Genomic DNA, 21,497 nt, shown 5'->3' on the forward strand with positions numbered 1-21,497 from the left:
TAATGATTTAGAAAAGATGCCAGGCAACTTCAAATTTTCCAGTATATAAAGCATTCAATTAAACACAGAATTCTGGTGTTAGATCAGGTAAATAAATAACTCACTACACAGCTTTTTATAGCTGAAGATAAAATAAATTGTGAAGTACAAGGCATGGCAAAGTAATATGAGTACAAAAACATTGGAATAAAATGCATACGGGAATCACATTTTTTTACAGCAAATATTTCATTTATTTAATAAAATAAACATATTTCTGTACAAATGTATAGGGAAGCATGTTTTTTAAATCAAATTTTTCCTCTTAGAATTTAGAGTAATCATATGCAGGAACTAAATACTCGAACTGGACAACTGGATTCTGACTAACAGACCTTAGGGCAGAGACCATTATGTTAGTGATCATGAAGAAATTTATTTAACATACACACTCACTGAAATATCATGTCTAGTCACCCAGTATATTTCCTTTATTGATGCAGAGAAAAATTTTTTTAAAACAAAATTGATGAAAAACTTTTTAAAAATAGAAGGTAGATGTCAGCTTGAACCAGTCATTAATGGGAAAACCTGATTCCTGTTATTATGAATTTTGTGAGAAACAAATTTTTAAACAAGCTTGAGAGCCTAAAATATCAGTATCTCCAGACTACAGGTTAGAAACCTAAACAATAAATTGCTAAAAACCAAGGGAATGAAATCTTGATGCATTTTGTCACACAATGACTTGTTAAGAAATTAGAATCTATTAAACTTACTCTTGGAGAAGGCAATGGCACCCCACTCCAGTACTCTTGCCTGGAAAATTCCATGGACAGAGGAGCCTGGTGGGCTGCAGTCCATGGGGTCACTAAGAGTCAGACACGACTGAGTGACTTCACTTTCACTTTTCACTTTCATGCATTGGAGAAGGAAATGGCAACCCACTCCAGTGTTCTTGCCTGGAGAATCCCAGGGATGGGGGAAGCTGGTGGGCTGCCGTCTATGGGGTCGCACAGAGTAGGACACGACTGAAGCGACTTAGCAGCAACTTAGCAGCAAACTGACTCTATAGTAAATTAACATGCTTGAGTTTATTATTCTTTCCTGTCATGTCCAGAACGGGGAAGGACAGCTTAACATTGAGAATGATGGCCTTCATAAAGCAATAATCTGGCTGCATATTACAAATGAACACTGTCCATCACTCTCTTCCTTACTTGTCACTGTTACATAATCTTTTTGGTTGTTCCGCTAGGACAGTGGTTCCCAAAGTGTTTACTGTGAACTCCTGGGGAACCTGAGCCCCATTCAAGAGACCCACAAGATGAAAATAATAATGCGTTGTTTGCCTTTCACTCTAGGTAGTTTGTAAGTATGTAGTGGATATTTTTAGAGGTAGATAGGAGAATCCAGCCATTTTCTCCTATTAGACATTTCAGAAATTTGATAAAATCTAAAACAACACAAATATTATTAAATCTGCAAACCTGAATAAGTGTGCATGTGGACTCATTACTTGACCGTCCATGAAGGAAAACAGTCTTGCTGACACATTGATGTAGTCCTTGTGAAACCCCAGATAAAGAAGCTGAGCTATATGGTGCCTTGGCTTCCAACACACTGAAATTGAGGGAGATTATATGGGTTTTATTTAAGCCACTGACTTTTGGTAATTTGCTGCAGTGACAATAAGAAACTAATATGGGAGATAAGTAGTCCCATATTTTTATTTATAAAAAATAAATATTCTGCAAATATTTATAAGAGTAGTAGTGAGACATTTGGTAGTAAAAAATTTCTATTATTCTAGGTAAAGAAATTATATGCTCTTTGGTAAAATATGTGCAGTTATATAGATTGATATTTTATAAATGACATTTTTGGCATAGGAAATATAAAGATGATGGTCATTTACAGGCTTAGATTTTCATTTGATTACATAAGTCATCACAAAATTAGGTGATTGAGCCATCACCTCAGTCTGGCAGTCTCCTTGTTTAGTTAATTTGACAATTCCCCATTTGTTCATCCTTTCACACATGAGAGAAAGTGTGAAAGTGACAGTTATTCTCAGTCGTATCTGATTCTTTATAATCCTATGGGCTGTAGCCTGCCTGGTTCCTCTGTCCCTGAAATTCTCCAGGCACGAATACTGGAGTGAGTATCTATTCCCTTCTCCAGGGGGTCTTCCCAACCCAGGGACTGAACCCAGATCACCTGCATTGCAAGCAGATTCTTTACCTTTTGAGCATACATGAGAGATTAACCAACAAATTTGGTATCAACCCCACTCTCAGTCACCTTCAGAGTTAAGCTGTTCTCGTCTCAGTGTGGAACTCTCAGATTATGAGGTCAGATTACTGGAGGCATTATATTTGCTGTCTGTATTTCATCTTTCTTCTCTTTCTCTAAGAACAGTGAGACCATCTGAAGTACTGTTGATTTCTATTGGTGGCTATTTCTATTTCTACCAATGGCTGTGAACAGGCACTTGAGACCTTTGACCAAACATAGCACAACCAGGAGACTGCAATGATGATCATTAGGAGGATATCACCAGGAGATTGAAGTAAGCCCCTATAAACCAAATCAGTCAGTATCAAAGAATTCAAAGCAAGGGGGATTAAACTGTTTAGCCAAGTGCCTTTGTTTGTTAACTTCTTGTATTTGCTACAATACCAGAGGTTTTGAGCCAGGTACAGCAAGATTTATGCTACGGAGACATTCCTTATTGGTCAGTCAATAAGTTATCTAAAAATGTTGTTGTTGAAATCCACCTTAGCAAAAAAGTCTAGAAAGTTTTGTTGTACAGGTGTTAATGGTCTGACATACATCTAAGAACACCTTTTTCTTACAGTTTTGGTTGCATATATTTTGATTGCCTCTTAAATTAACAATAATATCTACTGCTGCTGCTAAGTCGCTTCAGTTGTATCTGACTCTGTGCGACCCCATAGACGGCAGCCCACCAGGCTCCTCTGTCCCTGGGACTCTCCAGGCAAGAACACTGGAGTGGGTTGCCATTTCCTTCTCCAATGCATGCATGCGTGTATGCTAAGTTGCTTCAGTCGTGTCCGACTCTCTGCAACAGTATGGACAGCATCCCACCAGGCTCCTCTGTCCACAGGATTCTCTAGGCAAGAATACTGGAGTGGGTTGCCATGTCCTTCTTCAATAATATCTAATAATATCAATATCTAATATCCAATAATATCAGCCTCACAATTGTTTTTACTCAATATCATGTATGTTTTTAGAATTGTTGTCAAGTTGGGGAAAATGGTATCAAGTCTCTTCCCACATAAGCCATAATATTTTAGGAGTCTATTATCATAGTAGTGTATTATAGGTTTTATATTAGTTTCATGAAAGGTATTTTCAGTTGTGTTCATACGATTCATTTCTTTTCAATAACTTGATCATCATATAATCAAAGACCCTATTCATTATTTACACTCTTTCTCTTAAATGACTGATTTTACTATTGACCTAAAAATTTTTGCCATGGTTCACTTCTAAATACCAGAATGACTTATGCTGATGTTGTACACTTCTAACATTTTCTTTTCTATTTCATTTGTGTATGAATTTTGTCTTGTGTGTGTGCGTGTCAAGGTGTTTCAGTCATGTCTGACTCTGAAACCCTATGGACTGTAGCCTCCCAGGCTCCTCTGTCCATGGGATTTTCTAGGCAAGAATGCTGAGTGAGTTGCCATGTCCTCCTCAAAGTTTCTCTTGAGTTTTAATAAACATATTTTAAAGTGAAAGAAGGTACACTTCAAATGTGTCCAAGTCAAGAATCTATAATTTCTTTCTGACTTAATTAAGCATTCTAAACCATTTTTCAAATTGCAATTAAAATAGACCATTTAAGCTTTTCAAAGTTCAAAATACCTTTTTTTTTTTTTGCATTCACTTGTGTTTGGGTTTCACTTTCAAATATTCAAAACTACATTTATAACTTTATAATAAGGAGCAGACTTTCTCTTTAGAGAAAAATCCAAGTTGTCAAATGTGTTTAGGATAAACTAAAGAGAAAACTTTGTGGAAATTAATTGTGGAAAAATACCAAAGCAGTAGTTTTGGTACCATGGCAATAGCTTTTTTTGTTTAATGACATCAAGGTTAGGAGCTGTTCATGGCACTTTTTCTATGTACATAGTGATGTTTTTATGGAATGCTTACAGCTCTTAAAAGTAACATTGTCAAATAACAGACTATGAATATTATTCAAAAGTAGGTTACAATCATGCTGGTTTTCTGGTGATAAAATGGTTTAAAAAATCATGCAGAGGATTTTCTCTTGAGGCAGTAGGACTCAATAATTGTTAATGATTAGTATTTATTACATGATGCAAACTCTACAGCTATGAGTGATAATTGTTTTGGGGTTGTTTATTTAAGCCATTATTATATATAATCTTTCTCATGATTTCTGTTTTTTTAAAAAATATTTTCCAAGTACTCATACAAAGATGAATCATATTCAGCACTAATTCAATATTAGTTTTTAATTCACTAATTCATATAAAGTTTTCTTTTCTGTAAAACATCACTTTTCATCTTGACTACTGAAGGCAAATACATTTTGCCTAAAAAATATGTAACCGAAACTCTTTTTTCACCTATTAAAAAAAAAATCAAAGTTTTCTTATTCTGAATGTAAAGAACTTGAAAGCCACCACTTTATCCTAACAAGTAAAAAGCTGAACAGACTGAAAAATCACCAACTTTATTTGGATCTGGAAGAGAAGGGGACACAGGGTAAACTGTTGCCTCCAAGACTAGAGAGACAGGCAAATACAGAGTCACAGCTCATCACTAGAGCAGAAACAATGTGGGAACTGCAGCAGAAACCAGTGCCAGGGTATAGAACCTGAACTCTAATTGACGAATTGCTGAAGGCTCATGTAGACTCGTCTGAGAGAAATTTTGGGGGACCTAACCATAAAGGACCCCCCATAATATTGAGGTTTACTTCTAGGTAAATCTCACCATAAAGCTGAGCAATCCTGTTTCTTGATATTTACCCAAAAGTGCTGAGAACTATATTCACACAAAATGCCTGCTTATGACTGTTTTAGCCACTTTATTCATAATTGCCAAAACTTTGGAGCAATCAAGATGTCTTTCAGTAGGTGATGGATAAATCAACTGTGGTACATCTAGACAAAGGAATATTATTCAGGATAAAAAGAAATGAACTAATGAGCTATCCAGCCATGAAAAGACATGGTAAAATGTTAAATGCATATTATTAAGTGAGAGAAGCCCATTTGAAAAGAAACTATATACTGTGTGGTTTCAACCGTATGACATTATGGAAAAAATAACAAAACTATGGAGATATTATAGCTAGTGTTTTTAACTATCTTCTTCTATTCTGTGTTCTTTTTATCCTAAGCAAATACCTAAACTGGTTGGTTTTTTGGTTTTTTTTTCTTTTTTTTTTTGGTGTAGAGTGATGACCCAAACCTTTATTCCTGGAGGCTCTGGGATCTTAGCAGTCCGTCATGAATTGCAGTGGCTATAGTCAGATTGGCCTTGGTGAGCAGAAGCCCATGCTTTTGATCCATGCGTAACCTCCGTCCTTGCCACCATCACCACTTTGTTCAGGAGCCCACTGGAGAATGACAAGAGTGACTTAGGAAGGAGGCTGATTAATATTCACAAAATGGGTCATCCTATCCTCTTGATCATTAAACTCTTCCTTGAAAGTGAAAGTGAAGTCTCTCAGTTACTATAGCCTATCAGGCTCCTCCATCCATGGGGTTTTCCAGGCAAGAGTGCTGGAGTGGATTGCCATTTCCTTCTCCAGGGAATCTTCCCAACCCAGGAATCGAGCCCGGGTCTCCCGCATTGCAGGCAGACGCTTTACCATCTGAGCCCTTACATGGGACTCAAATATCTTCATTTTGTCTGTCCTTTCAGAAAGATCTGTCCCCAGACCTTTCCCTCAGACTTCTTTATCGCTAGTTTTCTAGTCATTCTACCCTGAAGTCCCTGACTATTTAGCCAGCTCCCTGGCCACAGTTAAGAACTGGTATATACTCACACATCTGGCCGTTTCTCCTTCCAGACAAAATAAGCAAGCAGAGCACTGCTTAAAGTTCTGCTCACTGTGTGAGTCTCTCTTGACTGCTGCCCTTCAGGGATGACCCAGGAGGGGCTGTGCTGCTGAAGATGTCCACTCTGGGGTAGTGTCTGCATATCTCTCAGTACAAGATGTAAACCAAGACTGAGGTTTCTCTTCCTCAGTCCAGGGATTGTAGGGGACTCCCTGTGATGACATAGATGCAGACTGGAAGAGAAAAAGTAATATGACAGGACTGGGGACCATAGGCAACTAGGCCTCTTTCTTATGTAACCAAGTTGTATTTTCACAACCCAATCGGATACATTTCCATTTGATAACAGAAAGTTGCTGTTGTGCACACCCACCCTTATAGCTTGATGAGCCACGCCCTGTTCATAATGGGCAACTCACATAGTAACTTGATCTTTTCTAAGGCCTAATAGTGTGCCTGAAGGAGTTTCTGAAAGAATAGTTATCTACAAGACTGTCAGGGCATTGCTCCAGAATCATCAGAGTCTTTGATGTAATCACCTACAGAGCCCTGTTAAAGATTCCAGACAGCATCCCGTCTACCTCTGACACGTCAGGCACCCTTGGATCTGGTCCAAAGAGCAGAACAGCTGTGCAACAGCCCGGGCTTGTTACAGAGCTTCTCTCTTATACTGGACTCTACTCAGAACTAGCACCTTTGGTGTTACTCCGTGGGTTAGAGTAGCACGTGTAAGTGAGGAACATATTGCCTCTAAATCTAAAGAGGCCCACTAGGCGTTACGCCTCCTAGTTGGTTGCAGGATGATCCAAATGCTGTGATTTGTCCTTTAACTCAGAGGGGATATCTTGACATGCCCGAACCCTTAGAAATTTTGCTGACGTAGAGGCCACTGATATTTTTGTTTAATTTATTTTTCACCCTTGACACATAAATGTCTTACCAGTGAGCCTAAAGCAGTTTCTATTTCTTGCTCACTATGTCCAGTCAGCATAATATCACCAGTGTAATTATTGTGGTCTCTTGTGGAAGGGAAGGCAATCAAGATCCCCAGTGTGAGATAAATTGTAACACAGACCTGGAGAGTTGGGATACTCCTGACATAGGACTGTGAGGGTATTTTTCTGGCCTTGCCAGCTGAAAGCAAGTGGTTCTGGTGATCGGTACTAGTAGACATAGAGAAAACAGTGTGTGCTCAGTCAGCAGCTGCACGCCACCTGATGAAACTTACAGCGCTCCACTGTCATTATCCAAGATACATTTTCTGCAAAAGCCAGATAGATGAGTTGAATGAGGGTGTGGTAGGAATCACCACCTGTGCTTCCATCAAGTCCCTGATGATGGCAGTATTCTCTGCAGTCCCTCTGTGAATGTGGTATAACTTTTGGCTTCTTAGATAGTGCAATTCAAGTGGCTTCCACCTAGCCTCCCCTACCACAATAGTCCTCATTCCACAGACCAGGGAACCAGTGTGGGGATTCTGTTAGTTTTTATGTGTGTCTATTCCAGAACTGGAGAAATGACAAGACTGGATTTACAGACCCAATGGAACCACTTAGAGACAGACCTGAGCTACAACTCCATTGATCTCCTGACCTCCAGAAGCCTCTACCTCTATTGGTAAAACACAGTGACATTTGGGGTCCCCTGGGACTAATGTCAATTCAGAGAAAGTATATAGAAATCCCCCTAAATCTGCTTATTTCTGTTTCACCAGTGCTTTCAAGGTGGAAAATTCTGCACTTCCCATTTTGGAAGATTGAGTGAAAGATGGAGAGTTTAAATGTTGGCAGTGTAGCCTCATTCTTCCTCAAGGTGACCTGGCCTCCCTTTCATTCAAGAGGTTCTGAATCTGTAAACTGGCTCAAATCTGAGAAGCATTTGACAGACTATAACTCTTCCTCCCTGTCTCCTGGAACAGGGACCAAGGGAAGAAAGGGAACACAGGAAGGAATGGAGGGAGGGAGAAAGGAAGGAAGGAAAGGGAGAAAATCAAACCAGGCAGACATAGTTGGGGTGCTTAGACCACTGCAGAAAAATAGTGAAATCTGGTACAAACCAAATATGTAACCCATGGTTGGTCCATTAAAATGGGGCTGGAATTGATCTAAGAATACCACATTTCAAGATATCAGTATTTTTCTGAATATACACACACATATGAGCATGCATTATCTTTAAGTAAAAGGGGCTGCCTCAGTTAATGTTGATTGTGAAAGATATTCACATAAATAAAAGTAATAAACATTTCGAAAAGATTAGAAATTATAGAAATATTTAAAGACTGAATGTGGCAACTAGGTCATTTTAAGAAAAATATTATATATTTTAATAGATTTTTATGACAAAATAAATAATATAAAAACAAAATAATAGAAATTAATTATAGAGTTGTTTTAATCATTATAGACTTATTTATATTTTAAAATTTATAACATTATTACTTTATTTAATTTAGGTCATGATCATTTCAGGGCTTCCCTGGTAGCTCAGTTGGTAAAGATATTGCTCTAATGCACGAAACCTAGATTCAGTCCTTGGGTTGAGGAGATGCCCTGGACAAGGGAGTGGCTACCCACCCTAGGATTCTTGTCTGGAGAATTCCATGGACAGGGGAACTTGGCAGGGTACAGTCCATGGTCGCAAAGGGTCAGACACGACTGAATGACTAACACTTTCACTTTCACGTGATCATTTCAAGAAAAAAACTGTAAACCTTTTTAGTTGCCAATATAGACATAAAAATTCAGTAGGAAAAAAAAAAATCCAGAGTCATATCCATGAAATCTTTGAGAAATCAACTTGAGTCTCAACATGATAAAGACTATAATGTGTGAAGAAACAAAGAAATGCAAGAGATAAGCATGCATTAGCATGTTTTGTTCTTTTCTCATAAAAGTTCAGATGATATATTAATAATTATAAGAAATATTTAAGAGGAAAATTCCTTATACTTTACTGTTTGTGATGGCTAACATATTAAACAAAAACTGGTTAAATTATTACTATAGTCTGCCCAACCATTTTCAGCATTTCAAGTATGTGTTCTTGAGATTTTCTCAAGTTTGACTCCTTGGTTTAAGATTCCTCTGGAAAACATGCTACTGAAAAACATTTTCCTGAATTACATTCTACAGTGTAAAAAAATCTTAGTGGTATTATTAAATGTACTGTTTGAAAGTGATTGCCTGTTTAACATTTTCATATTAGCACATGACTCAGGCATTTTATAGGAGTTAAAATTTTTGCAAAACTTTATGTTCCTGAAGTATAGTGGAAAACTTTATAAAATGTTTCTATATATTTAACAATAAAATTTAATAAGCATAATATTCCTTTACATAAAAAGCAGAATTTCTTTTTATATAGCAGAAAGTCATTTTGTAAGTTGAATTTTTTTATACCCACATTCAGCCAAATGTGATTTTAAGTAACTTAATCATTTAACATTGAGTAATCTGTGTGTGTCTGTGCCCTTCAGAGTATCTTTCAATTTACAAAAGTGTCATATAAACCAGAATATGCTGTTTATTGCATGTGGCCAGAATTTAAACAGGAAATCCAAGAACAAGAGGGAGTTTACTGGAATTATGACCAGTGTTGAACCACTGAAAAGTAATTAACAGCTTCAGACATGGAAAGTTACTCTAATAAAAAAAGCATACTGATACTTTGAGTTAATATGTACGAATCATACATGTGTATATTAAAGGACATTATGAAAAAACATTTAGTGGGGCTTAACTGCAACAAAGAGACTTTGACTAGTCATATGGAAAAATGTCTTGAAATATTATACCTTAAAACCTTCACTAAAGAAGATGGTTCAGTTCAGTCACTCAGTCGTGTCTAACTCTTTGTGACCCCATGAACCGCAGCATGCTAGGCCTCCCTGTCCATTACCAACTCAGGGAGTCCACCCAAACCCATGTCCATTGAGTTGGTGATGGCATCTAATCATCTTATCCTCTGCCGTCCCCTTCTCCTCCTGCCCTCAATCTTTCCCAGCATCAGGGTCTTTTCCAATGAGTCAGCTCTTCACATCAGGTGGCCAAAGTATTGGAGTTTCAGCTTCAACATCAGTCCTTCCAGTGAACAACCAGGACTGATCTCCTTTAGGATAGATTAGTTGGATGTCCTTGCAGTCCAAGGGACTCTCAAGAGTCTTCTTCAACACCACAGTTCAAAAGCATCAATCCCCAAAAGGTAGAACCTCCTTTTTGGAGATCTAAATGAAAAGGTTGACTGGATTTTATCTTTCAGACTTAAAACCCATGTAGTGTCAGGAACCCAAACAGACAAACTTTTTTTTTTTTTTTATGACTCCATTATTTGAAAGGTTTGAAAAATCTCAGCCTTTCATTTGCTTTCTGGGGCTTGTCTCCTGCTGAGTCCCACAAAGAAATCAAAGATCAAATTGCCAACATCTGCTGGATCATTGAAAAACTGAGACAGTTCCAGAAACACATCGATTTCTGCTTAATTGACTATGCCAAACTGTTTGACTGTGTGGATCACAACAAACTGGAAAATTCTTACAGAGATGGGAGTGCCAGACCACCTGACCTGCCTCCTGAGAAATCTGTATGCAGGTCAGGAAGCAACAATTGGAACTGTACATGGAACAACAGACTATCTCCAAATCGTGAAAGGAGTACATCAAGACTATATTGTGACCCTGCTTATTTAACTTATATGCAGAGTACATCATGAGAAATGCTGGACTGGATGAAGCACAAACCGAAATTAAGATTGCCGGGAGAAATATCAATAACTTCAAATATGCAGATGATACCACCCTTATAGCAGAAAATGAAGAAGAACTAAAGAGCCTCTTGATGAAAGTGAAAGAGGAAAGAGAAAAAGTTGGCTCAAAACTCAACATTCAGAAATCTAAGATCATGGCAGCCAGTACCATCACTTCATGACAAAAAGATGGGGAAACAATGGAAACAGTGACAGACTTTATTTTTAGGGGCTCCAAAATTGCTGCAGTTGGTGACTGTAGCCATGAAATTAAAAGACACTTGCTCCTTGGAAGAAAAACTATGACCAATCTAGACAGCATATTAAAAAGCAGAGACATTACTTTGCCAACAATGGTCCATCAAGTCAAAGCTTTGGTTTTTCCGGTAGTCATGTATGGATGTGAGAGTTGGACTAAAGAAAGCTGAGCGCCGAAGAATTGATGCTTTTGAACTGTGGTGTTGGAGAAGACTCTTGAGAGTCCGTTGAACTGCAAGGAGATCCAACCAGTCTATCCTAAAGGAAATCAGCCCTGAATATTCATTGGAAGGATTGATGTTGAAGCTGAAACTCCAATACTTTGGCCACCTGATGTGAAGAACTGACTCATTTGAAAAGACACTGATGCTGGCAAAGATTGAAGGTGGACAAAGAAGGGAATGACAGAGGATGAGATGGTTGGATGGCATCATCAAGTCAATGGACAAGAGTTTGAATAAGCTCTGGGAATTGGTGATGGACAGGGAGGCCTGGCATGCTGCAGTCCATGGGGTCGCAAAGAGTCAGCCATGACTGAGGGCCTGAACTAAACTGGTATATTTTCTTCCCAGGCACCAACCCACTTAAAGCACAGCAGTCACTGGAGTTGCCAACTCATCAAAAGCAGGGTCTAGCCCAGCATTAACCTAATTCTGTGCTGCAGCCACTTCCTTATGCATTTGGGAGTAACTCTCTGGCTTCCAGCCAGCATCTCTGGGATCTGATTTTCAAGTGACATAAACAGTTACTTTAAAATGTTTACCTCCTGCATGCTGGAGATGGAATGCCATCATTACAAAGGAGCAAATTTACAATCAGATTGAAAGCCTCTGATCCTGGCTTTGCCAGTGGATTTGAGCCCTGGTTTCTGCTTTCTCTAGACTCATATTTCCTCAATAATGATGCAGTACCTTGGTCATTATGATTCACTCTGAGATGATGAAGTCATTATGTGCCTTGCTTTTTCTTTTGCAGAGCATTGGTAAGCACTTTAGGGAAAATTTTATATAAATCTTTGAAATCTCTGGCAAGGAAAATAGGCAGACATCTGGAAAAGAAGCAGCACCACGTATCGCCATCCAAAATGTATTTTTACTTCATGTCTATACTTTTCCCCAAATCTTATAATACAAGTTCCTCTTAGCCATGAGCCTTCCTTGAACACAAGTACCTGAATAATATATGAGTTATCTTCCATAATTTTGAGAAAGAAGTCCATGTTTTTATCCCATCCCTCTATTTCAGAAGGCTGCAGTGTGGTGTAGAGCTGTTACATGCATTAAATCAATAGCATTTACTGTTGGCAGGAAAATATAATCGGCACCCAATAAGTAGAAACATAAATACAGCCTTGCAAGGAAGTTAGTCAATACGTGCATTTCTTCTCCATCTGCTGCTGCTGCTGAGTTTGGCTACAGTTTCCCTTTCTGGTGGTTTGTACTCTCTGTCTTCTGATATGTTCTCCTTGGAAGAGGCTTTATGAGGTGATTTCCTGAGCTGTTATAAGATTCTTTTCCACACTCATTGAGTGGCTGCTTTGATTGAACTTAACAGTACCTTCAGAAATTCTGGTGGAAATCTTTTCTTAGTTGAGGTCTTTAGATATTGGCTATATAACTAAATAAGGAGTTCCATATTTCAAAGTAGTGTGTTTGGAAGGGTGCCCAGGGTAAAGAAAGCATTAATAGGCATAAAAAGCTAGCATATGGATGCTATAAGAAGTATAATGGAAAATGTCCAAATAGAATAGTGGAACCTTCCAATCAAGGGTGTGAGGGGCAGTGAGGAAAATATGTTCTCTCTTATGTTTCTGCCAAAATATAAGGACAATACAACCTATACAGTAAATCCAGCAGATGCTGGAAACTGCAAAAAAAAAAAAAAAAAAAAAGAACATTAGTTGCAGCCAACTTAGTTTAAAATAATGTACTATTTATGTCTGAATTTGATTGCAATTATATTCCATATTACTTGACCTATTTTATCTATTTTATTGTCTATTAAGACCACCTTAAATTAATGTAATTAGATTGGCCTTTGTTGTTCACACAGAAAAAATAAAAGATGAAGAATTATTTCCTTGGAAAGGCCAATCCAAAAAAGAAGAACTCAATCTGTTGTAATCATCTTTACATTCCTATTATCCATCTAGGTATGTGTAAGGTGTATAAGCAGAGAATAAGGCAAAACTGTTTCTTTTCATGGGTTTAAAAGCTAGCAAAAATGAAGGTTGTCAACATTTTCTTTGTCCATGTTAGGGCAGTTATTTCAAGGTTTTTGATTGTAATTTTTTTTCCTCAAATTTTAAGGAACACTTCTCATCTGGAGTCCTAAATATGACTGTTAATTGAAATGTTTTTATATTGATGCACATTGATTTTTAAGTAAGGGTTTTCATGTCCTTTATAAGACTTAAAAATTCTTCTAATGATAGGGTATCATAACACACTATACTTGGATAGATGAAAAGCAGAATTTTTTGTTATTTACAGCTCCAAACTAGAAAAGGCTATCAGGCAAGGCCAAAGAGGTTGCACCCAGGGGCAGAGTTAAAGCAAACTGTAGTAGTAAGGGGTAGCTTAGGTATGGCAAGCAGGGTGGGTTCCCTGAAGCCTGTTGCTGCTGCTAAGTCGCTTCAGTCATGTCCGACTCTGTGCGACCCCATAGACGGCAGCCCACCAGCCTCCCCTGTCCCTGGGATTTTCCAGGCAAGAACACTGGAGTGGGTTGCCATTTCCTTCTCCAATGCATGAAAGTGAAAAGTGAAAGGGAAGTCGTTCAGTCGTGTCTGACTTTTAGCAACCCCATGGACTGCAGCCCACCAGGCTCCTCCATCCATAGGGATTTCCAGGCAAGAGTACTGGAGTGTGTTGCCATTGCCTTCTCCATTTCCCTGAAGCCTCAGTTCAGTTCAGTCGCTCAGTTGAGTCTGACTCTTTGCGATGCCATGAATCGCAGCATGCCAGGCCTCCCTGCCCATCACCAACTCCCAGAGTTCACTCAGGTTCACGTCCATCAAGTCAGTGATGCCATCCAGCCATCTCATCCTCTGGCATCCTACAAAATCATTCAGTTTAGCAGATCTTTAGCCTGCTGCTACTGCTAAGTCACTTTAGTCGTGTCAGACTCTGTGCGACCCATGGACGGCAGCCCATCAGGCTCTCCTGTCCCTGGGATTCTCCAGGCAAGAACACTGGAGTGGGTTGCCATTTCCTTCTCCAATGCATGAAAGTGAAAATTGAAAGTGAAGTCGCTACTGCCAAGTCACTTTAGTCATGTCTGATTCTTAGGGACCCCATAGACTGCAGCCTACCAGACTCTTCCCCTCCATGGGATTTTCCAGGCAAGTGTACTGGAGTGGGATGCCATTGTCGTCTCCGTCTTTAGCCTGAGGCTGTCTCTAGTCTCTTCCCTGGCCTTGAGGTCGTCAGGGCTGATACATTGTTGCTTAGAATGAAAGCCTAGTAAGGGAAGTCAATGACACTCCACTCCAGTACTCTTGCCTGGAAAATCCCATGGACCGAGGAGCCTGGTGGGCTGCTGTCCATGGGGTCACGAAAAGTCAGACACAACTGAGCGACTTCACTTTCACGTTTCACTTTCATGCGTTGGAGAAGGAAATGGCAACCCACTCCAGTGTTCTTGCCTGGAAAATCCCAGGGGCAGCGGAGCCTGGTGGGCTGCCTTCTATGGGGTCGCACAGAGTCCGACAAGACTGAAGCGACTTAGCAGTAGCAAGGGAAGTCATCTATTGGATATGAACTTAATTAGCTACTCAAGAAAAACACCGATCAACCTCAAGTCAGGACTTCAAAACTGTGTTAAAACACATACACACATATATAAAGTGATGCCAACTCAAAATATTATTTATAATTTTTTCAGGCATTCACTCACTCATTCATACTTGCAATAAGTATTTGATGAATGCACATTAGAAGCTGATGCCATGATGAGCACAGAGAAAGATGAATCAGAGGCTTTCAGTTCAGCAAGAGACAAAACAATGACAACACACTAGACATTGTAAGAGATTCATAACAGGTGCTATCAGAACACAAACGTGATTGTCAGTTGACAGTCCAAAGCACTCAGGAAAAGCCTCCAGATGTAGAATTCATCATGAAGAAAGATACAGAATCTAGATAAAATCTAATAAGCAGAAATCTTAGAAAAAGTCGAGAATAAATGAACTTACAGTAAAAAAAAAAGAGAGACTCAGACTTGGTTCATGTCACAGATGTGGAAAACACCTATTATTCATCTGTATGTTCCCTTGCATGATAAACATCAACTTTGCTTAATCACATATTGTGTGTATTTGACCATCTAGGCATGATACACGAGCACTGTAATAATCTGGCCAGAAGGACCTAGCATAGTAAAGAATAGACTTAGATTTTCGTTCTTCCAATACAGATGCACAGTCTTTTCCACGGGACTGATAAACATCTGTGTCCTCATCTGAACAGAAACCTTAGACCAGAGCTTTATGGTGGCTATAACTGGGGTTGAGTTTTCATGAGGCAAAAAGTAAAATAAAGGTGGAGTCTCATGCAGAGACATAAATGAGTTCTCAAAATGTTAAATGTTAAACCCAAAGGAAAAGGCAGGAAGTAAATTTAAGGTTTAATGATAGATAGGAGGAGTGTGCTAGATCCTGGAATCCAGCCTAGAAATACACTCAGAACAAGGGATGGGAGGAAAGTTGCAATGAAGGTTGGTGATTTAACCTGTAGGTAAGGAGGGAGCCCGTAAGGACACAGTGTGCTAATGGTGGAGTTTTATAAAATCAAGGCTTTCTGTTTGTATTTTATGACATCAAAATAACTCTATACTGAAGGAAATATATTGGGACAGTTGACTTTTCAGTTCAGTTCAGTTCAGTCACCCAGTCGTGTCCGACTCTTTGTGACCACATGAACTGCAGCACGCCAGGCCTCCCTGTCTATCACCAACTCCCAGAGTTTACCCAAACTCATGTCCATTGAGTCGGTGATGCCATCCAATCATCTCATCCTCTGTCGTCCCCTTCTCTTCCTGCCTTCAATCTCTCCCAACATCAGGGTCTCTTCAAATGAGTCAGCTCTTTACATCAGGTGGCCAAAGTACCGGAGTTTCAGCTTCAAGATCAGTCCTTCCAATGAACACCCGGGACTGATCTCCTTTTAGATGAACTGGTTGGATCTCCTTGCAGTCCAAGGGACTCTTGAGAGTCTTTTACAACACCACAGTTAAAAAGCATCAATTCTTTGGCACTCAGCTTTCTTTATAGTCCGACTCTCACATCCATACATGACTACTGGAAAAACCATAGCCTTGACTAGACGGACTTTTGTTGACAAAGTAATGTCTCTGCTTTGATTCTTAAGTAATAGTAAACTGGAATCTTTTCAATATGCTATCTAGGTTGGTCATAACTTTCCTTCCAAGGAGTAAGCATCTTTTAATTTCATGGCTGCCGTCACCATCTGCAGTGATTTTGGAGCCCCCCAAAATAAAGTCTGACACTGTTTCCACTGTTTCCCCATATATTTCCCATGAAGTGATGGGACCAGATGCCATGATCTTCATTTTCTGAATGTTGAGCTTTAAGCCATTACTTTGCCAACAAAGGTCCATCTAGTCAAGGCTATGGTTTTTCCAGTGGTCATGTATAGATGTGAGAGTTGGACTGTGAAGAAAGCTGAGTCCTGAAGAATTGATGCTTTTGAACTGTGGTGTTGGAGAAAACTAAGGAGAGTCCCTTGGACTGCAAGGAGATCCAACCAGTCCATTCTAAAGGAGATCAGTCCTGGATGTTCCTTGGAAAGAATGATGCTAAAGCTGAAACTCCAGTACTTTGGCCACCTCATGTGAAGAGTTGACTCATTGGAAAAGACTGATGCTGGGAGGGATTGGGGGCTGGAGGAGAAGGGGACAACAGAGGATGAGATGGCTGGATGGCATCACCGACTCAATGGACATGAGTTTGAGTGAACTCCGGGAGTTGGTAATGGACAGGGAGGCCTGGTGTGCTGCGATTCATGGGGTCGCAAAGAGTTGGACACGACTGAGCGACTGAACTGAAACTGGAGTCTGACATGACTGAAGTGACTTAGCATGCACATAAATGGAAGCCAGCATGCAAATTAGATTATACTTTCTCTTTTTAATAATATTCAGAGCCAATATACAATTAAACCTTGATTTTTAGAAAGAATTATTGATCATCAGATCTGATAAAATTTATTAGGTGTGGCTCTAGAGCTCCCTCTGTGGGAGGGTTCATAATGTAGAAAAATATATAATCTACTTATTGTCTCATTGAGAAATGACAAATCAAATAGGGTCAAAGAAGCATAAAATGTTTCAGTTGTACATACCAGTTATATGAAAGAGTTAACCTCTTGGGTTATGATCCCTTTGCCTCTCATTGACGATGCAGACTGTAACTTGTACCCTAAATGCATAAACTCCATTTCTGAGTCATCCCCCAAATCTTCTGAAAACTCAAGTTTCAAATTTTTACTTGTCAAACTCAAACTGACTTCACTCTTATTCTCCTGTTCAAATTCCCCCTTATTGCCTAAAATATGTCTCTTTACAGTTGGTTCATCTAAGCCTTGATTGAAACAAAATACAGTTATTGAGTTTGGTCATACATCTCGGAGGATACACATAAATAGATTTTACTCACACTCTGATCTTTTCCACTCCAACTTCACTACTATTTTGACAGCATTGGCTTGCGGACAGTTGTCCTTGGAATGTCCAATACTCTGACTTTGACTACTTACTTCATAGTTTTGCCATTGAAAATGTTTCTGTATCTCCAATACTATTCTTATACAGGTGTTATACACATAGATGGGCTTTATCATTTTTCTGTATGATAGCTTCTGTCTATTTTTCAAGCTTAGTCAGTTATATCTACTGTGATTACTGTACATTATGGACTCATTTCTGCTATTTTAATTTTATTTCTATCACCATTGTTTACTGTTCCTAATGTGTCATATGTCTGTTCCCATTTTTCTTATATTTTACTTTTCTGGCATACTGATTGTTTCTTCCTTTTAAAACTGGAAATACTTTGAAATTTTATCACATATATATTTAGTTTAACAGTTTTCTGTTTAACAGTTTTAGTTCAATATCTCAATCACTTACCAAATAATATAATGTACTTAGAGCACTTTAATTCTGAGGTCTCCTTTCCTGATTTATAAGTTATTGTTTCACATTGAACAGAATATTATTTGTATTTATTGTTAAACATATAATTAGACTCCACTATTGTTATTTAGATAATATCTATTTCAGTTTACGTACGTACTTACTTGTTTATTTACCCATTATTCCTACAGTTCAGTTCCTTTTCCCTCTTCCTTGAGTGTATCTGATAGAAATTCCTTTCCTGCAGGTCTGTGAATGTAATTTTTTTAATTTGAAATTTATTCAGTTTGGTTTCTATTTTCTTTTTCTTTTCATTGTTTTCGTTTCTGTTGATTGTTTTATTTGTCACTAAAAATTTATTGAGTTTTCTTATGATCCCAGTAATGAATTAAAAGTATGTGTTTTCATTGATTTAAAGTCTCATTGTTTTGTTTCCAGAGGCCTATTTAGATATTCATACCATGTGCTTCAGAGGAAGGATATCACAGAATGTTTTGATTTGGATGACTGGTAGGAGAAATGGGAGAAGACTGTTTATAGACCTGAAATGAGACCTAGAAGAGGAAGTCCCCACAGGAGACAGAGCAAGACAAGGAAGAAATGCCTCAAAAGGAGATGGGGAATTGAGAGGAAAATCTTGTGAATGTTTTTATGCTATAATAAGGAATTTGATTCAAGGTCACTGATACTGACACATCAAGACTAACTGTCACTATGACTTGATGAATAATCAAGCTAGTATGTTACAATTTTTTTAAATAAATGGAGTTCTATAACTTTGGTTAATAAAAGTCTACAACTAGTAGCCCTTTGAAACTAACCCTTTTAACTTTTAAAGATTCTACTTGGAAAGTAGACACAACGATCATGGCTTAGTAAAGACACACCAGAATCCTAGCCTTTCTAAAACACAAGAATAAAAGTGTGTTTGTGTGTATATGTTTAAAAATCCCTTTTCATCTGACTTCAGTTCAGTTCAGTCACTCAGTCGTGTCTGACTCTTTGCAATCCCATAAATCGCAGCCCGCCAGGCCTCCCTGTCCATCACCAACTCCCAGAGTTCACTCAGACTCACGTCCATCGAGTCAGTGATGCCTTCCAGCCATCTCATCCTCGGTCGTCCCCTTCTCCTCCTGCCCCCAATCCCTCCCAGCATCAGAGTCTTTTCCAATGAGTCAACTCTTCGCATGAGGTGGCCAAAGTACTGGAGTTTCAGCTTTAGCATCATACCTTCCAAAGAAATCTATTTAAAGTCTATTATATTTAAAATCTAAACTGATCTCCTTTAGAATGGACTGGTTGGATCTCCCTGCAGTCCAAGGGAGTCTCGTGAGTCTTCGCCAACACCACAGTTCAAAAGCATCAGTTCTTCAGGACTCAGCCTTCTTCACAGTCCAATTCTCACATCCATACATGATTACTGGAAAAACCATAGCCTTGACTAGACAGACAAAGTAATGTCTCTGCTTTTGAATATGCTATCTAGGTTGGTCATAACTTTTCTTCCAAGGAGTAAGGATCTTTTAATTTCATGGCTGCAATCACCATCTGCAGTGATTTTGGAGCCCTCAAAAATAAAGTCTGCCACTGTTTCCACTGTTTCCCCATCTATTTCCCATCAAGTGATGGGACCGGATGCCATGATCTTCGTTTTCTGAATGTTGAGCGTTAAGCCAACTTTTTCACTCTCCTCTTTCACTTTCATCAAGAGGCTTTTTAGTTCCTCTTCACTTTCTGCCATAAGGGTGGTGTCATCTGCATATCTGAGGTTATTGATATTTCTCCCGGCAATCTTGATTCCAGCTTGTGTTTCTTCCAGCCCAGCGTTTCTCATGATGTACTCTGCATAGAAGTTAAATAAGCAGAGTGGCTATATAACCTTGATGTACTCCTTTACTTACCCGCCTTCTTTTGGATCTGTTACTTCTGGTCATCTACTTTGACCCAGGAATAGAATTTAAAAGTCACTGCACCATCTGGCAGTCTTTCTTGCCCTGCTTTTGACATAAGACTTCAGGGAAGCTCATACTATAGCAACAATGTGATACTCTGAGGCTGCCTGTTTCAGCATAGCTCATTACTCAGAATGTTTCTCACAACTTATCTCTGTCTAGTCCTTTATACTAATCATGCAAATAAGTGTTCTCTCCTCTGTAATTTAAAAGACTTAAAGGGAGGTGTACCTTTTACTTGCTGTTTTCACTCCCTCTATATCAGATAAGACTTAAACGTGGTGTTTTGCAAAGACATTGAATGAATAAATCAGTAAGTTGATAACTTGATTCCTATTTTCTGAAAATACCCCTTATAAGCCTTTCTCCTAGCCATACTATCTTGTCCTCTGAGCCTCAAATTAAAAGCCAACTCCTAACCAACATTATAGGCTCTGGGACTTATCCTAGAAAAATCCCACATCAGAAAAGTGTGTCTGAAATATGCTTACTGTCAGGTGTGGCAAGACAAATGCAAATATGATATTCTCCTTTTTTTGTAAATAAGTTGAGTGCCATGTAGGTGGCATTCATTACATTTTATTTAATTCTACTTTTATTAAGCTCTCATTTTTCTTTAAAATACTATGAAGAGCACACTCTTTCAGAAGTATCAAATTTATAATGAACATGAGGTATCAAGACAATTACTTAGTTTTGCAAAAAATGAAATTATTTCCAGTGTGAAAACATAAATAATAGCAAAAACACAGTTGGATTTGGGGATGGCTTTTTTTTTTTTTTTTGGTCAAAAACACTTAATTCATGATATAAGCCTCATTGACAAGAGAAGCAAAACAAGAGATAAAAATAATTTATCTGGAATAAAAGAAAAAAGTTACCCATTTTCAATTATTTTGAAATATCCAAATATTTTTAATTGGTGAATTTTATTTTACTGATTTCAAGCAATGTATAGTTGTTTCAGTTATATAACTTAGGCTTTCATAAAGGTGAAACAAAGGTCTAATCTCTACTATCTCCACATGAATTACTAACATCACATATAAATATAGGATTTCCTGTACATCTGTTTCATAATCCTCCTCCAAGGATGACTAGCTAGAGAATTTAAATGTCGTGAAGGCTCTACACCAGCTGCCTTGCTCAAAGAGCCCTTCCTCAAAAAAGTCTAGTGAATAGGCATAGAGAATGCCATTCCTGGAAGCAAGACTGGAGGCACCAGAAAAATGTTCTTTTGCAGCAATTGAATTGTTATGTATCCTCAAATTTAACTCTAATCTAAAAAAGGATCTTTCCCTTGATTTGCATCTGTGATATAAACATTTGCATAAAA

This window comes from Ovis canadensis, chromosome 4 (assembly GCF_042477335.2).
Source record: "Ovis canadensis isolate MfBH-ARS-UI-01 breed Bighorn chromosome 4, ARS-UI_OviCan_v2, whole genome shotgun sequence".
NCBI classification, from domain to species: Eukaryota; Metazoa; Chordata; class Mammalia; order Artiodactyla; family Bovidae; genus Ovis; species Ovis canadensis.